The sequence below is a fragment of the Mya arenaria genome, chromosome 8 (genome assembly GCF_026914265.1).
Source record: "Mya arenaria isolate MELC-2E11 chromosome 8, ASM2691426v1".
Lineage (NCBI taxonomy): Eukaryota > Metazoa > Mollusca > Bivalvia > Myida > Myidae > Mya > Mya arenaria.
The window spans coordinates 28,578,362-28,585,649 of NC_069129.1; positions in this window are offsets into that span (position 1 = coordinate 28,578,362).

Consider the following 7,288-nt stretch of genomic DNA (forward strand, 5'->3'; position numbering starts at 1 on the left):
CTATATTTTTGTTGGTAAAGAGGCAGACGATACTTGTTAATAAGCATTTTATGTTGCGAGTGTCGACTTTGTTGCTACACTGAACAGGGTTGAAAACAACCCTGTTAAAAAATAACAAGGTTGAGATAACTTCGCAATGATGTTCCTCAGAGTTACAGTTCTTGTTAGGTATCTATTTATGTTCCAAGTTTAATTTTCAAGATAGAGACACAATTATGACAAATACAGTATGTCGAAATGGAGACACAATAATGACAAATACAGTATGTCGAAATGGAGACACAATAATGACAAATACAGTATGTCGAAATGGAGACACAATAATGACAGATACAGTATGTCGAAATGGAGACACAATAATGACAAATACAGTATGTCGAAATGGAGACACAATAATGACAAATACAGTATGTCGAAATGGAGACACAATAATGACAATACAGTATGTCAAAATGGAGACACAATGATGACAAATACAGTATGTCGAAGTAGAGACACAATAATGACAGATACAGTATGTCGACGTGGAGACACAATGATGACAGATACAGTATGTCGAAGTGGAGACACAATAATGACAAATACAGTATGTCGAGATGGAGACACAATAATGACAATTACAATATGTCGAAATGGAGACACAATGATGACAAATACAGTATGTCGAAGTGGAGACACAATAATGACAGATACAGTATGTCGACGTGGAGACACAATGACAGATACAGTACGTCGAAGTGGAGACACAATAATGACAGATAAAGTACGTTGAAGTGGAGACACAATGATGACAAATACAGTATGTCGAAGTGGTGACACAATAATGACAGATACAGTATGTCGAAGTGGTGACATAATAATGACGAATACAGTATGTAGAAGTAGAGACACAATAATGACAAATACAGTATGTCGAAGTGGTGACATAATAATGACGAATACAGTATGTAGAAGTAGAGACACAATGATGACAAATACAGTATGTCGAAATGGAGACACAATAATGACAGATACAGTACGTCGAAGTGGAGACACAATAATGACAAATACAGTATGTCGAAATGGAGACACAATAATGACAGATACAGTATGTCGAAATGGAGACACAATGATGACAAATACAGTATGTCGAAGTGGTGACACAATAATGACGAATACAGTATGTCGAAGTGGTGACATAATAATGACGAATACAGTATGTAGAAGTAGAGACACAATAATGACAAATACAGTATGTCGAAGTTGTGACATAATAATGGCAAATACAAGATATAAATATGGAGACACAATGATGACAAATACAGTATGTCGAAATAGAGATACAATAGTGACAAATACAGTATGTCGACGTGGAGACACAATTATGACAAATACAGTATGTCGAAGTGGAGACACAATAATGACAAATACAGTATGTCGAAGTGGAGACACAATGATGACAAATACAGTATGTCGAAATGGAGACACAATAATGACAAATACAGTATGTCGAAATGGAGACACAATAATGACAAATACAGAATGTCGAAATGGAGACACAATAATGACAAATTCAGTATGTCGAAATGGAGACACAATGATGACAAATACAGAATATCAAAATGGAGACACAATAATGACAAATACAGTATGTCGAAGTGGTGACATAATAATGACGAATACAGTATGTAGAAGTAGAGACACAATAATGACAAATACAGAATGTCGAAATGGAGACAAAATAATGACAAATACAGTATGTCGAAATGGAGACACAATGATGACAAATACAGAATATCAAAATGGAGACACAATAATGACAAATACAGTATGTCGAAGTGGTGACATAATAATGACGAATACAGTATGTAGAAGTAGAGACACAATGATGACAAATACAGTTTGTCGAAATGGAGACACAATAATGACAGATACAGGACGTCGAAGTGGAGACACAATAATGACAAATACAGTATGTCGAAATGGAGACACAATAATGACAGATACAGTATGTCGAAATGGAGACACAATGATGACAAATACAGTATGTCGAAGTGGTGACATAATAATGACGAATACAGTATGTCGAAGTGGTGACATAATAATGACGAATACAGTATGTAGTAGTAGAGACACAATAATGACAAATACAGTATGTCGAAGTGGTGACATAATAATGGCAAATACAGAATATCAATATGGAGACACAATGATGACAAATACAGTATGTCGAAATAGAGATACAATAATGACAAATACAGTATGTCGACGTGGAGACACAATTATGACAAATACAGTATGTCGAAGTGGAGACACAATAATGACAAATACAGTATGTCGAAGTAGAGACACAATAATGACAAATACAGTATGTCGAAATGGAGACACAATAATGACAAATACAGTATGTCGAAATGGAGACACAATAATGACAAATACAGAATGTCGAAATGGAGACACAATAATGACAAATACAGTATGTCGAAATGGAAACACAATTATGACAAATACAGTATGTCGAAATGGAGACACAATAATAACAAATACAGTATGTCGAAGAGGAGACGCAATAATGACAAGTAAAATATGTCGAAGTGGTGACACAATAATGACAAATACAGTATGTCGAAATGGAGACACAATAATGACAGATACAATATGTCGAAGTGGAGACACAATAATGACAGATACAATATGTCGACTTGGAGGCATACTTATGACAAATACAGTATGTCGACGTGGAGAAACAATAATGACAGATACAGTATGTCGAAGTGGAGACACAATAATGGTAGAAACAGTATGTCGAAGTGGGAACACAATAATGACAGATACAATATGTCGACGTGGAGGCATACTAATGACAAATACAGTATGTCGACGTGGAGACATGATAATGACTGAAACAGTATGTCGAAGAGGAGACACAATAATGACAGATACATTATGTCGAAGAGGAGACACAATAATGACAAATACAGTATGTCGACGTGGAGACACAATAATGACAGAAACAGTACGTCGAAGAGGAGACACAATAATGACAGAAACAGTATGTCGACACAATAATGACAAATACAGTATGTCGAAGAGGAGACACAATAATGACAAATCCAGTCTGTCGAAGAGGAGACACAATAATGACGAATACAGTATGTCGAAGTGGAAACACAATAATGACAAATATAGTATGTCGAAGAGGAGACACAATAATGACAAATACAGTATGTCGAAGTGGTGACATAATAATGACGAATACAGTATGTCGACGTGGAGACACAATAATGACAGATACAATATGTCGAAGAGGAGACACAATAATGACAAATACAGTATGTCGAAGAGGAGACACAATAATGACAAATACATTATGTCGAAGAGGAGACACAATAATGACAAATACAGTATGTCGAAGAGGAGACACAATAATGACAAATACAATGACAAAAAAACAGAATAATAAACGTCGAAGAGGTGACATAATTAGTATCAACATTATATGGGATTACCATTAGCCCCTACCAACACTTTGGATAAACGTCGGTGTGGAAGAAGGGGCGTAAGTAAAAAGATTTAGCCACTAAGTTACGACCCCTCTAACGTCATCCTGTAGTCGTCCCTGATCACCACGCGTCAAAATTTAACTTTATTATTAATAGAGCTATCACAGAACTTGCTTATTTGTGTTTGGATTCCTTAAATCGGTTTCTTGAGTCTCTTGAATTTCAAAGTCAAACTAAGAGTAATTTATAAGTTATGCACCAGTCAATTGTAACCACGCCCCCCCCCCCAGGTCCGGGGAATAGAGGGGACTTTGACTTTCGGTCCAGCCAACCCCGGCTAAAATCCCCGCCCTGCGGGTACGAATAGATGGTAAAATCCCCGCCAAATGCCCCCGCACCCCAGGAACTGTAGGTAAGGCCCATTCCCCGCTATATTTAAAGCAAAGACAAAACCACCGCATTCACCCGGCACTGCGCGGCCACCTGAAAGGTAAAAACACGGCCAATTTCCCCGGCTATCTCCGGTATAACCCCGGACCTGGGGGGGGGGGGGCGTGGTTACAATTGACTGGTGCATTATTGTTTACATAAAAGTATGAATATTGATTAAATTATATACAAAACAGTGGTTTTGATATTATGATTGTTTTTTATGATACGAGTAGTGGAAAACTTAAATAAAGAAAAGGCCTTGAGTTAGGAAACGACTTAAGAGGTTTTAAGAAATACCGATACTGGATCATAAGCATCTTAATGTTTTAGATAAGCCGCGGATATCAGTAAAAAACGGCCGCACTACTTAACATTGAGTAGATAAGGAAATCATCTTGAGTTGTAAAAACATATCTGAAATAAAACAATGACATGCACTTTAGTTTCATTGCAGCAAGTTAACACGGAAATTTAATTGAATTCTTTGTTTTGTGAGAAAGTAATGGGATTTTTCCGGAAAGTGAAATAAAAGTTGCATAGCTTCATAACCTGTCACATATGGGTTTAATTCAAATATATATATATATTAGTTTTAGTTTAGAAGTTAAACGTTATGACTTCACTCTATAGACTATTTACGCAAAAATGTACTTCACTGGCAATCATTATACACTTAGATATACGAAATACACGTTAAAACACATCAACTAATTAATACATTTGTTTATAATTTTACGAACTACTTATACTGATGTACCAGCATACATCCGAGGTGGTTTTCGAGTGAAAATGGGCGACGTGTTCCGAATGACCAGAGTTTATGCATGCTGTATTTGAAAATAGTTATTCACAAAAACGGTGTATTCAATTAAAGAAATAAGTTGTGATTAATATTTAATTGTGTTTTAATTCAACTAAAATTCCATGAATCAGATATGTTGCCCATATACAGCGCCCTACATCTTCTACTAAAGCTTGGTCGCCATGACAACAAGAATAACAACTGCTACGTTCGCACCACCGTCGTTCGGACGCGCGGAACATGTCCGAAGCATAGTTCTATATCACGCCTCCAACATAATGACGCAACGCCATTGGTCCAGGACTGGTCACACGGTGACCTCATATTTTTCCATGGGTCACCAAATTAATCGTTCCAAAATGGCGTTTATTTTCCGATTCCGATGAATATTATTACGATGAATAAATGAAACATGTTGTGTACGTGATAAATACGTTGCGGGGTTAGTTGGTGACCCGATATGGGATATACGGGCGACAGGAGACCATATTCGGCTTCGATATGGTTTTCTTTGCCCTGTATATCCCATATCGGGTCACCTACAAGCCCCGTAACTTATAATGCCGTTCCTTTGTAGCCCCGAGAACTCCATACGTTCTGTGTGCGTGATTGGAATGGACCCTTTGATTAAAGTATATACTAAATGACAAATTAAGGTGTTGCACGGGTTTTAATTGTTGCAAATGCTGGTACCAAGGGACATCCACACATGAAATGTAATTCACAATAACATATTAAGAACGATACCACATCTTAGCAGTAGGTATACGTCAGGGATGAATTATCACAGGCACCTTCATTATGTAGTGTCTCGCACAAGGAGTTAAAATACAGTTGTTTCAATATATTTATGTGTAAAATACTGCTCACGAGTTTACACAACATACGCCGCCATTTGTGTAATGCAAATTTTGCGTTTAAAGCTGCACTCTCACAGATTTACCGTTTTGACAACTTTTGTTGTCTTGGAATGAGCCAATTTTTGCGTAAATATCAGCAAAACAGTGATATAAGACTGTTGACAAACGATCAGATCGCAGATTTTCATATTTCCTATCGAAAATTAATGTTTTATGGCCAAAAGCGTTACTAACGATTTAAGAAAAATGCATGAAACATAAATTTTTGAGCTTAAATGTGAACATCTGCGATCTGATTATTTTGCAGCAGTCTTACCGGGTATATCACTGGTGTCCATGCATTCTCGCATAAATTGCCTCGTTCCAAGACAAAAAACAAAAGAAGTTGTCGAAACGTTTAAGTTGCGAGAGGGCAGCTTTAAAGCGGAATTAAGATTTATTCGGCCCCAAGTGTGTGTGGGGGGTGGGGGTGGGGGGAGGGGCAGTTATTTATTATTAGTTTGTACTTAAGAAGATTATTTACTTTGTACCCTTCCAAATAAATTATATGTTCTGTTCTATAATCTTGCATCAAAGATCAGTCATATCGTGCCAAAATTTCACCAAATTCATCTATGTCTTATTTACTTTATTCAAACATTATATTTCTATTAAATTGACATTTTATGGCGGCCATTTTGGATGCCATCTTTGATTTTTTTAGTCCACGCCATGCGTTGAAAATTTCTACCACCACTTGCATACACTACAGCAGAACATTTTGGTAAGTATGGCCAATTATTGGTAGTCTCTATGACTATCAAGAGATCTTTGCCAGCAACCTAATAAACACTTCAAAGTTATACAATGTAAGTGCTCATTTTCGTCCTTGACCGTGAAATGGTTTTCGTTCAACATCTTCTAAAACAGTCGATGCTTTTTATACATATGTTTTACCTTTGACCTTGATCTTTGATAGCGTCATGTTTAAGATGCACTCTTACTCCCAAATAAGATTAAACACAATTAATACTATTGTTTTAATATTCCCAAAATGATGAATAAATGTCGAAAACAATAGTTCATATGAAGGATATTGAGTTTAATTTGAACGAAATGAGCATAAAACATGGTATTTCTACCTTATGAAACTGTAGTAAATCACAGTAAATCTTTTAGCATTCACCAATCATTTAATATTTTTGCGCTTTCTGCTATCAAGTACATGGTTACAATCTTGTTATCAGTAGTTAATATTTTCCATAAATGCAATTATTAGTATCTAGTGCAAGGTTTATCAGTCAAAATGTATGTTTGGTATACATGTGTATGTATCTATTTTGAATAAGAGTGTCACTTTAACATTTGTAACAGGTTGTTTTTTTTTTAAATCCCTTAAAAAATGACATAGTTTTGGTCGTGACAAGATGTGATTAAATAAAATTTTGTGCCATTTGTTTAAATCCCAAAATGCATGGCTATCGTTCGGTGCGGACACGCCAAAACCGGACAGGGACACGTACTCACGCTCAGACGGACGGACATACACCGAACCGACATTGTGTCGACTATGTCGAGCTCACTGCAAACACGCGCGAAAATCTTGAAACTTTTCTTTCCATTTTTTTGGTAATTCATCCTAGTTTTATACTGCATAAATCAAAGATTGATTGAATAGATGATTGACAGCTCTTCCTCAATATCAAGTTTACTTCAGTTAATATGTCTACACA